Source organism: Diadema antillarum, unplaced genomic scaffold (assembly GCF_040938485.1).
Source record: "Diadema antillarum isolate AM-2024a unplaced genomic scaffold, OU_Dant_1.0 seq00000036_RagTag, whole genome shotgun sequence".
NCBI classification, from domain to species: domain Eukaryota; kingdom Metazoa; phylum Echinodermata; class Echinoidea; order Diadematoida; family Diadematidae; genus Diadema; species Diadema antillarum.
In genome coordinates this window covers 741,922-760,730 of record NW_027271150.1, presented here as the reverse complement: position 1 = coordinate 760,730, position 18,809 = coordinate 741,922, and the positions used below count along the sequence as shown (strand labels likewise).

At 37.3% G+C, this 18,809-nt stretch overlaps 1 long non-coding RNA gene across 1 annotated transcript; it reads right to left on the bottom strand.

The window, feature by feature from the left end:
- Positions 1-328: 328 nt before the first annotated feature.
- On the bottom strand, positions 329-10,904 carry LOC139725390 (uncharacterized). Its single transcript, XR_011710544.1, has 3 exons — positions 10,778-10,904; positions 6,148-6,271; positions 329-429 (listed from the first exon to the last, which is right to left on the bottom strand). It is a non-coding gene; the product is annotated as an uncharacterized lncRNA (long non-coding RNA).
- Positions 10,905-18,809: the final 7,905 nt, after the last annotated feature.

The following is an 18,809-nucleotide window of genomic DNA, read 5'->3' as shown; positions in this document are numbered from 1 at the left end:
GAAAACAAGGCATGCTAATAATAAACATTACGAAGAAGTACATGTAGCAGGCATTACAGAAACATAGCAAAAGGACCTTGGTAAAAATTAATCTAGATTGGCTTTTGTGTCAATCGTTGATCATGTCAAGTGACAAAAACATAATGCTTCCAGCACCCTTCGGGCGGAGGCATAAAAACAGAAACTTTCCCACATCTCAATGACATTAAGAAAAAAAATAGAATGGCTGTATGTTTGTTAAGTATTTTTGCTTAGTATCCACTATATATATAAAAAAGATCATATAAGCAATGGATGAATGAGAAAACAAAATGCAACATAACACTTACATGCAAAAGTTGCAGGGCCTCAGCAACTCGCTCAATATCAGTCTTGGGGACAGTCCTGGCATCAACTGCAACACTGAGGCCCCTCCATCGTACTTCCTCCCTGAAGTGTATGCCAAGTGTGAAGTTCAGGGTTAGAGAGAGAGAGAAAAAAACCAAACACATCACCGGATGTAAGGGGTGGGACTAAGGGAGGGGTAGCAAAGGGAAATGTGTTAATGATTTGATTGCCCCAGTGGGATTTGGCCATCTACCTACCTGTTTGTTCCACTTTCCAGCTGAGTTGATTAAGACAGTGATAATGTTCACGGTCATAAAACTCAAAACAAGTGATAAGAAAACGTGCACAGTATAGGGGAGTAAAACTGAGAAATGTTTCATTTAAAAAAAAATGCACAAACTACTACAAGCAATATGAATATCATACAGATCACAACAATGATATATCAGGATTTAGTAGAATAAAATTTGTTAAACTTGAATTTTTTTCACTTAAGACTTACTAGCTTTTGTTTTAGAAATTGCCTCACATGGAAAGAATTCATGATAGAAGCATACAAATTCAAATTAGATCATTTAGATACATTTAGATACATTGGTTGCCAGTAAGACAGGGAATTGTATTTAAAATTTTGATACTCGTTTATAAAGTATTGTATGGTCAAGCACCTGGTTATCTATCAGAATTGATATCAATGAAATCACACTCATATTCTCATAATTTACGAAGTACACAGGATAAGTTGCTTCTAAAGCAATCTCACTTAAAAACGAAAGTAACTTTAGGGGACTGTGCCTTCAGCTGTGCTGCTCCAAAACTTTGGAATAAATTACCTGAGAAACTGAGGAAGGCATCATCACTTGTTGTCTTCAAATCTTTATTGAAGACTTATCTTTTTTCAGAAGCCTTTGATTAATTTGTTATTTATTTTCGTGTGTCTAATCAGTGACAGGAGCTCTGTTACATCACAGCGCAGTAGAGTATATTTACATAGTAGCTGCGCTATACAAATTTGTCTAATTATTATTATTATTATTTGCATGGATTCTTTTGCATCATTTGGTTATTGAAAACTTTTTTTTTACATTGAGGGACTTGACAATTCATTTTTGAAATCATTTACAAAAAAGACAAAAATACAACAGTATGCATTATTCATAGATCCCCTAGCAATGATGTGAAAAAAAAATTTCTAGAAAATTTCAATTTTACATTACACAAATCCTGCAAGAAAATAAATGTTTATTTGATGGTTATCTAAAAATTGACGTACACTTTAACATTCATGGCATAATGCTGCATTAATCAACCCAAAGAATTTACACTACATGTTTAGCCCTTCTGTAGTCTGAAACATGGTCATCTACCAAATCCATTCAAAATTTAAGTCTTTTATACAAGAATATACCAAGAGACACATCAAATCAAAGAAAACTGATTTCGTAAAACAATGAGTGAATGAATAAATGCTACACAACATAAACATGAGGCAAAACACCATGAATCACTGTATGATATATGCACAGAATTAAAAGAAAAGGAATATGAGTGCACCATCTACTTCCAGATTACCCAGGATCGCACAGTCCTCTCATATCTAATGCTCCTGTGAAATTAGTACTCGACAGCATACGCTTCACGAAATGCATGTTCTCAGCCATAAAAGACAATTTCTCTTAAGTACAGCCAAGAAACATGACAACCAACCACCAAGTACTCTTTTCCCTAACTCACCCTTCACATGGAAGATCTTCCTCACATTCAGTGGAATGCTGGTGACCAGGCCATCTTAAAACTCCAGTATGACTAGGAATGTATGGTGCACAAACCAACATTGGCAATGAAAACAAGTATCCCCCAAGGAAGATTAACAAGACGTACGTCTTTACCAAAGACCTACGTCTTAACCAATACGTCTTTACCAAAGACCTATTCTCTAAATGCTCCTTGCAGAATGCCTCCCATCACAGCATGAAATACATGCAAATGGCATCGTTCATACGATATCAAGTTCATCCACCTAACAAGATAATCGTTTATTCCACGATGAAATTGGAGTCCCACTCAACGCTTTTCAAAACATCTATGAACCACTAGCACCACAAACCAAGTTGTCTCCTTGGCTCTTGCAGGCAAGGGTGGAAACATCAAGACCTGAATTCCGATAAAAACATGAGAAAAGTCCTGAAGAGAGCGATAGAATGGGACAGCTGACAGTCAGACCTCACTGGAGGGTGAGACGGAGAGCCTCTGATGGCTTGAAGTCCCTGGACTACGCGAATCTGATCTCATCGATTGGGAGCGAGGATCCACGTGAGAGATCTCCAATGATCTTGGGAATCAGAAACTTGGCTGACGCTGCGGAGAATAGCCAACAGACACTGGAGGAGCAAGGTAAACACGGAGCTGGCGCTCAGGAAGTGAACATGCACAGCGCTGCTGGCTCACCACCCAATTAAATCAAGGGGAGCAGGCAGGGGGGAGGACCAAAGGGGGGGGGAGTACAGTGGAGATAAAATAATGCTAAAAAGAAAAAGCAGGCGAAAGAGGTGAACTGGGGATTGAGAGTAAATAAGAAGATGAAGCGTTCGATACACGGCAGAGTGAAGTTTAGCAAGTGTTTGCTGACAGAAGGCAGGTTTTCAGATGTTCAACAAAGATCAGATGGATTGATGAAACTTGGGCAAGAAATGCCAGAGAAATATGAATAAAAAAGAAAAAAGAAGCAAGAGAGAAAAAACTGGGGATATGTGATGAGACTGTTACTGTGTGACAGCCCAAAACTGAGTCACGAGAGAGTGACATAGAAACGATGTTTAACATTAAATGTCTCCCAGGCAGACAATACGACTACACCAGACTATTGACTGAACTACAATGAAGAGCTTGTTAATGTAACTGCCAGAGTAATTGCAAACTTGGAATATACTGAGTGACTTAAATGAAATAAATACATCAAAGGGAAAAGTTTCTTTTGTCAGAAATGAAAGACATGGTAAAAAATGATGAAGACACCTCTTAAAAAAAAAAAATGGGAATCATCTATGATGTAATGAACAGTTGTGTGAAATACTGTAAAACGAGGAATTTTTGCGTGCATTTTAATTTCGCAAATTTCGCGAGCGCCAAGATTTGCGAAATTAAAATGCACGCGAAAGTTTTTGTCTACACTATATGCATTGAATGCCAGAGGCAGTTCGCGAAAATTTCATGCCGCAAAAAAGGCCGTCGGCTCCAGTTCGCGAAAAAATTCATGCCGCGAATATATCATGTTTTACAGTATCTCACAGGGTCATAAAATACAGTGAAAAAAACAAGTTGGAAGTGATGGTTATTTACAGAAAAATATCTTTCTCCATCAACCATCACATCAATAAACACAAAAGGTTAATCAAAGAGTGAAAGGAGGTAAAAACAGGAAAGATTTCCAGTACAATCTGACCCCTACGCATCAAGAAGACGATACTTTATTAAACTTTAATCAAAACCATATCAGACTTTCTACCCCCCTTGAACTCAACCCTGGAGCACACAGGTCACCTGCTGTTGGGGAAAAAAAAGATGGACAAAAATTGTCTCAACTCATCACAAATTGCCAATAATCAGTGACCAATTTCCAGATGAGGTCAGCGGACCACTACAATCATGCACCCCGTGGACAAGGTTTTGTTCAGGACTCGGAGAAACCACCGCAACAGGCAAAGGAAGCAAAAGTCTCTCATAATTCAATTCATTCTTTGCTGAGAATATTTCTTGTCAAAAATTTGTCTTTGGTTCAACACGCAACGTGGGGCGTTTCTGACCATCGCTTCCGTGGTAATTATGTTTGAATGATGTGCTAGAGGTAAGGTTAGGATGGGGAAGGTGAGTGCATAATCACCCTAATCTTTTCAAAGTTCCAGTAAAAACACCGTTTGAGGACAATCTGCAGTTAATTAGTCATCAGGGGACCCCCTGCAGGGTTGTCTGTCACAGCACTGCTGTATCCTTGGCTGAAACAACTGATTTACATCACCTAGCAACCTTTGAAAGACATCACTCTATGCTGTAATAAGCCTTGTGAAACTGTCCATGGGGAAAATTGTTATCTAAATTGATCACTGGCACCTAAGAGATGTAACTGACTTAAAGAAAAAAAATACAACTTTTAGGATAATACAGCTGGTGCTTCAACAAATCGCACATTTTGCTAAGAAATTTCTTCTTATTACATACAAACTTCACTGTGTCATACTTAAGTATCTTGGACTTTTGGTACATAGTTTGCTTTATTTTTATAAACTAAATGCAGATGTCACCATTTTAGTTAAAAAAGCAGTGAAAACTTAGGAATCTGACTTAGCTGAATACTGTCAAAGCCCTTCCATTTTTATGAAAGAAAAAAATAGTTCATGAATGATCTTATTCATGTCCCTTAAACATTGTGAAAACATTGTACATATGGCCTGCACACGAGATGCAACATATGTTTATCGAGCTGAGCTGAGCTGAGTCATAGATTGAACTCAAGACAGACACAAGATGGCAGTAATCAGAAGGAGGTGTCTTCAAGTTATTTTGTCCCAGGCTTCTTAGACTCTCTCTGATGATTACATGTAAAATTGCTTTAGTACAAAAAAGACAAGGCTTACAGGAGTCTTCTCTGCACTTCATGAACAAATTCCTCTCTCTATTTTATTCTTTTCACAATGTAAGTATCTTGTAAGTATCTTGTAAGTATCTGTGTATCACTGAATTTAGCTGTAGTCATTCGTAGTGGCATGCTTACTACACACATCATCAAGGTATGTTACAGAACATTGTATTCTTGATATGGTTTACCCACACACAATCACCAAAAGTGACAGCACTAACTGCCACTTGGAACTACTGCCTGGACAATGTGTCTGAAATCAATAGTGAGATCTGGCATAGGTGAAAGTCTTAGACCCATGAATGTGAATTGGATCTACATAATCTCGAAATAAAATCTTAATAAAATATGGTGCCTCTTTAAATGCAGTTTGAGAGAATACATTCCATGAATCCAAGGTAGCATGATTTTGGTATCTTGTTTATGCAAAAGTCACCAAACAAAGTGTGAGAAACTTTTCCTGCAATGGGATAAAGTTATCAAAGTAAATCATAATGTGAGCACACCATTTAAGAAACACTGGAGACAGTAAAAATAATGACAAAGGTTGACAACAGATGTCGCAAAGACTTATCAAATATGGATGAGCATAACAGAAGAAAGCTAAGAATATGACACCCAAATGAAAAACACAAAAATTCACAGCTTAGGTGAACAACAAATGAAGATAGTTACATGGTGACACAGCAAGAAACAGTGCAGAGAGAAACAAGGGGAAGAGAATATATAAGGGGGGGGGGAGAGGGGGGAATGTGTGGCCACAAGCTCTCAGACACATGGAAGAGTTTTACGGACTATTCCTCAGCGAGAACAGGAATTTGCTAATGCATGTAGTATATTAGATTCAGTCACAATACAGTGCCGTTTATGTTGTACAGTGACATGGAGGCGTCACAGCAGCACATGTTGCCATGGTACATTGCCTGGAATTGAGATGCGCCTCAGAACGTTGTTACCAGCGAGATAGAAACAACTAACAGTAGATAAACTTAGTTTGAATAGAAAAAGGAATCAGTTTGGTCTGTATAACCAGCTAGACAGCATCATGGCAAATCTGCATTTGGAGTTATTTGATTAAAAGCTATTAAAAAAAGGCGAGCATCTATCAAAACAGTTACGAGTCATCAGTGAGGTGTCTCTTTAGAGCACTTATGGTGATCCCTCAACATCAAAATCTTTTCACTTACCTTGGTATTGAATAGACATAGACTAAGAGCTTGATGAAGTCTTCTTGACTGACATCAGAGTTGGACCAGACGTGGCTGTCGGCACGTATCTCCAATACTGCTCTCCCTCCACCATCCCTCGAACCTACGACAGAAAACAAGAGGGAAATTGCAAGCCTTCAAGATACCACAGCATGAATGAGTTAACCTATTGACGGGCTGATTTTACTACAACACGCATTTCCCATAAACCCCTGCCCAAGTATACTCGGGACTCGTCCTCAATGGGTTAATAGACACATTTTAGCAGTGTACACAAAGTTTATACACACCTTCAAAGTAATGGTTAGTCCTGATAATCAGAAATCTTGCCTGAGCCTTGCCTGACATAGCAATGACTGAAGCATGCAGAGTGGTTTCCAAGTATTGAAATTCACTAAATAGTAGCAGCAGGCAAGGGAATAGTCCATGAATAGGTCCTCAGGGAAAATAGCAAGAAGTTGAATACATGTATATATGGAAAACCAGCCTATTCACAGCTGCAACCACCACCGAGAATTGATCACATGTGTTCCAAAGTTCCTCTGTTGCTATAAACTGTTTTCCACATGGACATTTTGGCACAGAACCTTAGTTGAAGTTCATGAATGTATCCACTACAGCCACTTAATCATGTGTTACAGATTTTTCCCTGACATGACTGGTGGCAAAATGTATTCAAAGTCGTGAATTATCATGGTCAACTAATCAAGCTGAGTTTATGAATGGAACCACTATCAAGGAATTATCTACAGATTTGAAGAATTCTTTGAAGACAATCTATAGAAAGTGTCTTTCCTTCCCATAAAAAACAAAAACAAACTCTTATCACTTGGACATAGAAGATTAAATCTGACCCATTTCCACATACCCTACTTTACTCCTATACAAATGCACACATGCTCACTTTGGATAAACCCCTCCCCCCCCCCCCCACGCGCACACACACACACTTGTACCACTCAAGGTGGCTAAACAGGTGAAGATCGTTGAACTGAATGAGAGGAAACCTATCAAGATGAGTCCTCATTTTATCACAGTTCAGGAACATTTGGAGAGAAAACAACAAAAAACTGACATGTGACCAGAAGATAAAAGGCATTTCTGGCAACAATGGAAAGGAACATCCGCTGGGATTCACTCGGATCTACGGTATGGGCTTGCCAACTTTTGTTACAGTCAAACTTTTGTACCTCCACGACAACAATTGGAACTATGATCAACTTATCTCCTCTGAATTAGGACATAGTGTTTGCGGTCAAAGCGCATGCCAGATGTATGTACTGTTACCATGGATTCCAAATGAAAGAAACCATCAAAAGTAAAAGCTATATCAAGCACATTGTTTGACTGATTAGGCTACAATTAGGGGGCAATAATGTCTGCACAGATATGTTACAATGACTATAGACTGGAACCAAGAATTCTTGTGGAACAAAGACATTGAATAGAGTGAGTGACTCCACAGATCTCCTGTTTGTTACAACACACTTAAAACAAGGAGGTGTTAAAGGGGTGGTATAATATTGGTGGAGATAAAGATTGGCCGGGCTTTTAACTTATCAAGAAACCACTTATGAAATAGTACAGAACATACCATTCTAAGAGGAACTCAAATTCTATTTGATGAAAATCGGTTTTGGAATGGCTGAGACATCCGAAAACAAGGTAAAACAAAGCAATCATAATAAAAGGTGGGTCCCACCTTTAATTACGATTGCTCTGTTAAGGGTATCTCAGCCATTTCAAAACAAATTTTCATTAAATAAACTTTGAATTCCTCTTGGAATTACATGGTCTATCATATTTCATAAGAGGTATCTCTTTATTTCACCCTAAAATGTTAGAAACCTGAAGATAGGTCTCAACTAATACTATACAAGTCCTTTAAAATATTTTTTGCAGAGTGTGGGTGTATGGTGATTGTCATGGATTCTTTGAAAGGTAAGATCGTATGTAATATACACAGTTCCACTAGAACGGTTCTATTTGAAGCTGTAGTCCTAACTCACTGTGTACAGTATGTGTGGGTGACAAAAGTGTGATGTTGTGTGTGTGTGGGGGGGGGGGAGGTTAGGGGTCTCTTTGGCAATAAACTAATATAAGACTCATCCCATTACACAAGTTGATTTACTTCACCACTAACACAACGTAAATATGTTATAGCACTACAACATTTGATTGCATGTTCTACAATGCTTAATCATGATATAAACCCGTAGAACTCGTTAAAAAATGTTTCATTCAAACTTCATGTGATAAGATTACATAGATCCTATAAGCAGCACATTGAAATCATGTCTATGCATATTTTTATAATGACTGCACTCTAAAAACTGTCAAATAAAAGCAATGTAGTTATTGGAAGAAAACAACATGACAATAAATTGGAGTTGTTTAGTAGCAAGTTGATTGTTTACTTCACAAAATTTACTGACTCCACAATACCTACGTAGATTATTTTGCATACTATACAGTCCAGTGCCCAGTAACTGATTTCAGAAAAATAAACAGACTTAGAGTAAAAACATATTGTGTCAACTGTCATATGACTGTATGTGATCTTCACAGTGTGTAGCAGAGCGTATAAATGAAGGTCAGAAACAAACAAACAAACAAAGTCATTGAATCAGTATTTAATATGGTTCGAAAAACAGAGGATCAAATTACGACAATGTGGGCATTATTATGAGTCAACAAATGCTTGTGATACATTTTACTGGGTTACATCAATAAGACTACTTGGTATTAATATGTTGTGTTATGCTTTGTTTTCCAATATCATTCCGTTTCTTTACTTTGATTTTTTTTTTTTTTTTTTTGGAAAGGGGGGGGGGGGGGAATAATCTTTTCATTCCTGCATGAAAGATATTTGAGATCATGTATTTGAGGAAGGTACAATCTATCTTCACAAAATTGCTTCTCGTCTCTTCCAGGGCCAAACCATGCATTTGCGTGTAAAAATCTAAAAACTCAGGTCTGAAAAATCCCTCCATAAGTAAGCCTAATGTCAGAGGCATTCAAGATTCTTGGTATGGTTTCCCTAATCAAGTACAGTTACAAACCCTGGTCATTATGATGTAACACAGTAGGTAAATGCACGAGAAGCCATATGGCATATCTCCCAGCTCACAATTAAATGATGAAATCTATATCATTGTTTGTTGTTGTTGTTTCTTCAGCTTCTCCTTTTTCTTCATACGACATGAGGGTGTCTCCCTTGAGAAGTGCAATTACTCAGTAAGCTTTATTACAATGCAAGGGTTGAATTGGCAAGAATCCCACTGAATCACTATGAGTGTAAACTGACTTTTGGCCCCCATCAAAATTGTTCCTACTGCACAGCACAAGGAAAGAGAGGGCAGACTTTCAAGTCACCCTGAATTTAATTCCACTTCTTGATCCTTCCTAATCCCCTAGAGCATGTTACATCTTAGAATCCAACAACTACCAACTGTTCCCGAGCTTAACAATACTTGGGCACCCATCTTTTGGACAATGGATCCCCTACCATCCTCAAGCAGTACACTCACATATGGACCATTGCGATCTGTCCACTGTTAGTGACACAATGCATACACTGTGTGACTGTACGACCTACTGGTTTAACCACTTTGATGAAAGCATCATTCATGTTACAAACAATTCGTAGAATGACATCCAAAATATATCATTGTACCAATGATCATTATCATAAGTATTTCATGTATAGTACATATCACCCTGCTAGTCCCTTCTTACCAGAGATTCCGGCATCAGCACTTTCTCGAACGTAATTTACCAAAATAGTGTCATAATATCTACTTGACACTGATTAACTCGTTAACGATGGGTTGATATTGCTACAACACATATTTCCCATAGACACTTGCCCGATTATAATCGAGACTCATCTTCAACGGGTTAAAATCATATAAAAATGTTTCACAAATTTGTTTGGTAATCAATTTGTTCATTCAAAGCTATATATCAAAATAGGTAGAATCCCCATCGACAATGATTGGTCTACAAAGTCAAAATGTAAATGTAATCTCATTATTCCAATTAAATCTCTTGACATTGTTAACTCTTTATGTGCCACGTTCGCACGTCCGGCTCAGTCGACGGCGTGCCAACTTCGCATATTCTGCTCAACAAACAAAGCCGCCAAAACCGATCGATAAATCGCTAATCCCGCGGTACAATCAAAGAGTTTCTCGCGCTTTTGTTCCTCTCACATACGGCTTGCATTCTATGTGGTGATTGACTATGAAGCGGAGTTCCCAACTAGATTTGCATGTACATTCTAAGTTTCTGTCACTATTTTATGTGCAAAAGTCATGCCTTTACAGTAATGTAGCAACTGGTTATTCAAAAGAAAAAAATGAAAATAGAATTGTTATACATTGTATACAAGAGGCAAAGTTTGACATTCCTCTTTAACTTTGCTTGCTATTATGTCCAGCTTAACAGAAATTTGTAGAAGTTATACAAATTGGAAAAACACAATTCTTTCTCGGAGCATGACTACCTTCGTGTCTCAGAATAACGTGGCACACAGGGAGTTTTCACCATGGCACATAAAGAGTTAATAAGGTCGATGACTTTATTCCACAGCGGACTACATCCTTACCTGGAAGTATGATGGCTTCGGAGTGGAGCAGCTCAAAGTTGACCTCCAGCGTACTCTGGGGGGCGACAAACGGTTTCTGGGGACCCGCCCTCTTTGAGACGTCACTGGTGAAGGAACGCACCCTGGCAACCACTTTACTCGGCTCACCTTCCTTGTCTGAGAGATTATGGGGTGGGGGGGTGGGGAGAGAACAACAGGGATTATGATTGAAACAATGCAAGAAGCAAAATGCTAAAATACTACTACTACTAATAATAATAATATGAAATATTTATATAGCGCTTAATACAATATGTTTTCAAGCGCTTTACAATTATCAAAACAAACAAACAAACAAACATAAATCAGCTTCAAATACAAATAATCAACTATACATAATCATCTAATGAGGTTCATTCTCAGTGGGAAAGATAGCAACATTACAATTATTGCAATGATTGAGCCTTCCATTCACATTGCAAGAAAATGATTTATGAAAAACTACCTCATATACTTGGCTGTCAAAATGAGTAAATGGATTGGAATCACAAAGAAACAGATAATAGCATTCATTATATCAATGCACATTGGGAAGATTAAGACAGAGAAAAATGTGCAAAGACAGATGCATATTTACATATGTATATAATTACACACTCGATAATGTACAGTATTATACAACACCTATTTAGAATGTATCTATCCGATTGGTCGATTGCCCATCACGTGACATTTAGTGAAAAGTTCCATCGCACGCTCTAGCTGTCAGCTGCGCAATTTTGTTTGAGCAAAAACGGATAGCGCATGGCTGACGTCACCCATTTCAACTGACCCTCGTGTTAAACTCAAGATTGACTCGAAGTTTTTGTTCCATTGCACGGCTCTGATGTCACAATAAACAAACATTTGCCGCGCGCACTCAACAATTACAAGCGCGCTTACAAGCGCGTACCTTTGTCACTCATTTTTGTAAACAACTTTGTTTCTTTCGCGTACATACGTACACGGTGACTGCAACTGTGCGGCTACTCATTCGTCTGTACGGAAAATGGTTGCCATTTCTGTGCTAAATTCAAGAATCTGTGTGGACCAAATCTGTTGACATTCGAGGTGTTGTATAAAACAAATAGTGTATGGTCTTTACTCGTGCAATGGAACAAGATTTCGCACTCGGTGACAGATGAGGCACTCTATTCAACTCGGCATCGCCTCGTTGAATAGAGTGCCTCTATCTTTCACCTCGTGCGAAATCTTGTACCATTGCACTCGTGACCATTCACTCTTTGTATACTATGCATAACTTACAGATTTGTAGAATTATGCAAATTCTACCATCAAAATACTGTATACGCCATATATATAGCGAGTCTAAATTTTCGTGAATCAGGACTTCACAATGATTTCGCGAGTGGTTAAATTCGGGATTGTTGAGTACAGTACTGAACAGAGAAATGTATATGTGTACATATACCGATGTCACATTCATATCAGGATCAGAGTCAATATTTCTGCATGTCTTTAAATTCGCAAACAGCACCTGATTGGCGAAATTCACGAAAATAAAAACCTCGCAAAATATTTGGTGTATAAAGTAACAATTTGACACTGTGTTGGATCAAATTACTATCGGTGTGTAGTAACGTAATAATGATTTCAACTTTCTAAAGTATGATGTACAACAAACAGTCCTTATTCAAAGTCATTTTGACAATTATACAAACAACATTCAAATTAATCCAATGATCACTGTGTAAATGATAAGTTCAGGACAAATCTAGATATGGGCAAATCCAAATTACCACAAAGTGAGATATGAACAAGAAATTATATTAGGCCATGCATCTTTTGTGCAAGCCATGTCATGCATAATGAAATCAACAGAAGTCACTGTGTATGTAACAACAGGCCATTAGTCACCTGTTTTGGTTCATGTGTAAGGGTGGGATTTCACGGAGCACGCGAACGATTTGCGAAGGACGCGAATGACAAAATCCAATATTCGGAAATGTTTTTCTCCGAATGTGTTCCGACAATGAAGCCGAAAACTATTCTTGCGCAATTTGTGCGAAGTTTCCACGACGTATGTGCGAATGTCGTGTGTATCATTGCTAAAGTACAGCATGTTACGTACACGAAGAACGCGCTACGGAAATGCGAACAACGAAAAAATTTTCAATAATCACGGGAGAAAATGTACCCAAGGAGAGGGGGAAGCTGTCTTCATTTGATTTTTTTTTTCCTTTCCTCTATTTCTCCTTTCTTTTTCTCTCATTTCTCTATTGTGTGCTTGCCTACATTTTTTTTTCCTAGGACCTATCTCCACTAGTAAAGCATTAGATTTTTTTTTTGCAGTTCCTCCAACACATAATCTCTATACTTCAAATGAAATTTTACATACTTTAGATTAATTTTAACTGTATTCTGCGATTTTTTTTTGTATATCAAACATTTCTTTCTCTTTGCTAGTCTTTAATTTCTTTTGTTACTATAGTTGTCAATAATTCTTTTACGTTTAGATGTATTCTACGATTTTTATCTGTAGAAAACGTATAAGTCATACATCCCCCAAACGTGCGCTAAACGTTCGCGAGAATGTCTCAAAAGGTACGCGAACAGTTTGCGATTACGTCGTAAAATGATCGGAAAAACTTCGCAGATTTCGCGTAACATACGCGAGACATTCTCCAAAAGTTTCGGAGTCTGTTTGGGGTTTCACGAACATTTTGCGAACATCGCGCGTGTCTTGCGAAGGTCTTGCGCATATGACGAGGCTTTAAAGACACTTTCGAGAACAATTCACGAGCAAATCACGACCAAGTGTGCGGAAAAGGTTCGCAAAAAATTTCAAACTTTTTTGAAATTCTCGCCGAAGAAAAAACGACATTCGCGAACAACTGACGACGCTTCCGAACCCTCACGTTCGTTTGGCGATCTTTTGCAGACTAAAATACGAATGCTGGATTTTGCCATTCGCGTCCTTCGCAAATCGTTCGCGTGCTCCGTGAAATCCCACCCTTAGACAGTATATGATTGTACCCAGTACTGTGTGTTTGTCTCCTTACAAGCCAAGATATGACAAGCCACAAATATGATAAGCCGAGATAGGATAAACCAAGATATGATAAGCCGAGATATGATAAACCAAGATATGATAAGCCAAGTAATGATAAGCTTGTCATTATCTGTGGTTTCATGACAGATATCCAGTTCAGCCAAGAGTCATTAACAAATCCACTCTAACTCACTGACGGTTGATCGTATCGATTCCGCATTTCCTGTTCACATTCACAGAACATTAATTTTCTCTATACTTCCTCTCCATCACACAAACACACACAAACTCTTCCTCTTGCTTTCGCATTTTCTTTCCTCTTTATCTCTCTTGCTACCTCTGTACAGAAATCTTCCCTCTCACTATTCTTCAACCAGAATCCTATTTCACTAACATTTACCCTGCTTCTTTTTTTTTTACATCAGTTACATTGACTAATACTTCCACCACTATTTCCTACACTGCAACAATGAGTAAGCACCTATATTTTTTCATCATCTTTATATCTTTTTCTTCTTCCTCCTCTTCTTCTTTACTTTAATCTTTTTCATCCTCTTTTCATCTTTTTATTTTTTTTTCTCAATAATTTTGTCTTTAGTCAAAACTATCATCACATCCCAAAGCAACATTACAGTAGAAAAGCTAAGTTTGGATAATATTTCATCTTTCCAAATAACTTTAGAAAAAATACACGGATCTCATATATCTGTAGTGTGCTAGGGGAAAAAAATATATATTATGTGGAAATATTGTTGTAACAGACAATGTTTTTTTTCCCCACTTTGCTATCCCCTTGATGGTACTTAAGAGTGAAAAAAGTCACTCTGGCTGTAGGATCTCCACGAATGCAGTGGCAGTATCACTGTTGAGATGGTTAGGTGGTGAAATTCAACTTATCGCATCTCATGAGGGCATAGAGAGAATGGAATGCCGGATTTTCGGATTCCAGTCTGATGTCATCATAGGTACCCTTCTACTGCCAGTCTCCCTATGACGGCGTCATGCCCCACACGTACGCTATGCACCTGTCATGACCCTGTCGCCATGGCAACACTTGTTTGTTGATAGTAATCTCGTGAAAGTGATTTTGTAAAAAGGAAAAAAAAAGTGGGGGCACAAAGGTGACAGCCACCAGAGATGGCCAAACATACTTGTACAGTTAGATGAATTTACAGTGTATGTAAACTTATGAAAACTAGGAAAAAGAATGACTATTATCCTTCAGTTTTCTTTCTTACTTATCATTTTCTTTTCAAAATGCATTGCATGGGAAAAAATCAGCTCTTCAAGTCCATATCAACGGAAAATGCATGTTATCCATTCTCTTTTTTTTTCTTCAAATTTTGGTGTAGTTACATTCTTTTTCAATACTTACATCAGTATTGATCACCAAGTGAAAAGTACATTGACTAACTTCGTGTGTCATGCAGCTAATCCTATTTCTAGTGATCAAACAAGATGTCTGAAGGCATGGCGGTGCCTCACGCAATCCTCAAAATCGTTCCGATGTATACCACACCTGACAAAGGAACAGACTGCTCTTCTCTATCATCTCATTTGCAAAGCTGTATTTTTTTTTTCTCTGCTGCTGGATTCTCAGGTCAGGCAGCCATCCCTCCTGGTGTTCCACCCCCACGGTCTGGGGGAGCGATAAATCAGAGTTATGCTGACAAATCCAGCCCCATGCAACAACAGCCATAACTCAAATTGTTTATGGCAATGTTGCTTTGCAGTCTCTTGGTAGCATAATCCCCCAAAAGACAAAAAAAAAATCACATATTCCTATTAGCCTGACAACGGATAAAGCCAACATTACTCTTCAATACTCTTCCTAAAAGCTCCCTACATGAACTGAATAAAGCCTATAGGTCATATTGAATCACAACTCATCATATCAAATCTTCTGATTTCCCAGAATATCCTGCATCTGTTTACCTTTTCATTAGAAAGAGAGGCATGTATTTGCTAGCACCAGAAATTCCATTGAAAGACCAACTAAAAGAGAATAGTGAGTGTCTAAATCCTGGGGAAAACTGGTTTATGGCATGTAAGTATGTTAATGTGTACCTTTCATTTCCTTGTGTTTCTGCTTGATTAACTGAAACATCCAATTAGTTTCCCCTTATATAAAACTGTACATTTCTTTCCTCAATGTTATGTATTGACTTCAAGTTACGAACTGAATGTTATGCATTTTCTCCTGGAGTCAACTATGGACAAACTCATTTTCAAGACACTTTCAACTGCTCCATCTCATCTCCCTCTCCCAAGCAAAGAAAAACACAAAAAAACAAAAACAAAAAGCAATCATACTAACACACACACACACACACACACACACACACACACACACACACACACAAACAAACAAACAAACAAACAAAAACATGCAAGTATATATGATAACACAAAAAACACCTGGTACTGAAAACTAAGCACTGGTGGTTCATTTTCCTCCTGAAAATGTGAATGACCTCAAAACTAAAAGAGCAACAATTATCTATTTTGAGACTGATACATCTGATCAGGGGTGTTGCACTACAATTAAAGCAAAATAAGGATGCAAAAGTGGACAATTTTGAATATACGACTGTATGACCTACTTATAGATATAACATATAAGCCAGACCTAATTATCCTTGTGCTAAGGTTTGTGGTTGAAATGATAGCGAACAAAATGAAAAGGTCCTCAACAAGTTCATTGTTTATTCACATACATTTAGTTCTGATGAGGAATTCCTCATAGTAAGCAGTTACCTTTGTGGCATGACTGTGCCTTGAAATTCACATTTTTTTAGAGAAAAGCTATCAAGTTAAAAATATTTTTATACCAAGACACCTGCTATTTTTACATCAGTGATTAATGGCAGTAATGAGTTGCTACCTAGCTCACAGTAGACTTCATGTTCACATTGGCATCCCTACATGCACTCTGTCAGTGAGAATTCTTTCTTAAAGGGAAACTCATGACCTGTTAAAAGTCAGTCTGAAATGTAAGAGTAAATTTTACAAGCATAATAGTTCAAATTTGATAAAAATTTGATAAAAGGTATGGGAGTTATGAAATTGTGTAGCTTTGCTAATTTTCATAAGTTAATGATGTCACTGCCTCACAACTTGTCTTTTGATTTGTACATGTAATCTTGTATGAACTTTTCAGTTGGTTTATGGTTTATTTGAAACAACTGCAAACACTACTATCATATACTGTTCTCACCTTATGTTTTTTTCTACTAAAAATAAAAATTGTCTCAGCTCAATTCTTTGTTTTCTTTTATAATCTTTCAAATATTCAAACCACCTTTCTTGTTCTCCCTTCTCCTCACTCTATTCAGATGCCACATTTTGTCTTTTTTTATCTTTCTTAAATCATACCTGACAATCTTATCTGGTCAACAGACCATTCTTTGTATCTTCTCTCCAGTATGTCACAAACACAGCTAATCCATAAAGCCAGCAAAAATGAAGTACTGTTCGATGAGGCATGTATGAGGTAAGTCAACACAATTTGATCTTCTAGTGCAATTGTTCATCATATGCACACATCTCTCACAGCCACAATGCTGGGTGTGAAGACTGCTGCAGTTTGTGATATCATACATGGACAACGATATGAAGGAAATATAACAGAAAATGCCAGGAAATGTAATTTTTCATAAAATGTACACATTCCCTCTTTTCAGCTTCTTACCGACATATGTTAAAGGCATAATTTACCATTTGCAGAAGAAACAAAAACCCAGCATTAGTGCTTTGAAATAATTCTAAAATGTGAGTTACGGATAGAAACAACCACTGCAAAAATTTGAATCCGTATAATCGATGTTAAGTATTGTTAAATACACAAAATGTGAACAATAGTTATAATAAAAAAATTTTCAGTCTAAACCGTCTACAGTTACGGTTTAATGAGAAAAATACTAATATCCCCTTATATATTAGGCTTTATTGCACAAATTTTATATTGTAGGATGTTTTGAGATACAACAGACCTACACATATGCATAAAATATGATAGCATGACATTATTTTAAATCACTGCTCCCAAAGATAAAGAGGACCTTTAAGGGTAATAATGTTTCTCTTGCTCTCTGAAAGAGGTAAGACAAGTGCTCTTTTATTATGCCAGAGAAGTAAAAATATGTTAATTTTTTTTTTTAGATTTTCTTCATATCATCCATGTATAACATCACATAATGCTATGGTCTTCTCACTCAGCAATGGCGACATCATACAAATTCTTAACTTTTCAACAAATTGTCTGATTTTCGGCAAACTTTGCTGATGTATTTCATTATTGCTGCATTCCCTCAATCCACATATATATGGGCTTCATTCTCCCACAAGGACATTCTAATTCCTCATGTGGTTTGCACACAAAGCACCCAGTTAATACAATAAAGGGGTTAAAGCAGATTCTATTGAAACTTTTCCTTTGTACTTATTTTATATGATCCAACTGTCATGTAAGAAGAATGCTTTCCAGCAAAATATGCTGAGTGTTATGATCAAATATTCTGTTTCAGTTTCCAAACATCTACTATCCAAGAAAATGACACCTAAGACAGATCACAATTAAAACGTTAATGTTGTATTCAACAAGCGATATAAACACATAGGCCTATTCATTTTAAGTGGAACATTACCTCAAGACATATATGCTTAAATGTGCTGTAACTATGATAAAGAAATATTTCAATGTGGATAATATGCCATATTCATTCACATTTACTTTCATGTAGTATTCCACAAGTCTAGTTTACAAATTTAGTCATACATATATATGTAGGCCTACATGCAATTCATAAAAGGAAGATTCAGAATTATCATGAAGAAAAATTCTTGATGACACTCACAATCCGTCCATGATCGTTGTCTCCTAGCTTGTCTAACTTCCATGATATTCCAATCAGACAGAAAGTTATCACAGATAAATCACAATCCAACCACAAGCCCTGGGGAAACAGCTGCCACTAAAAAAATCTCACCACATCAAGCCAA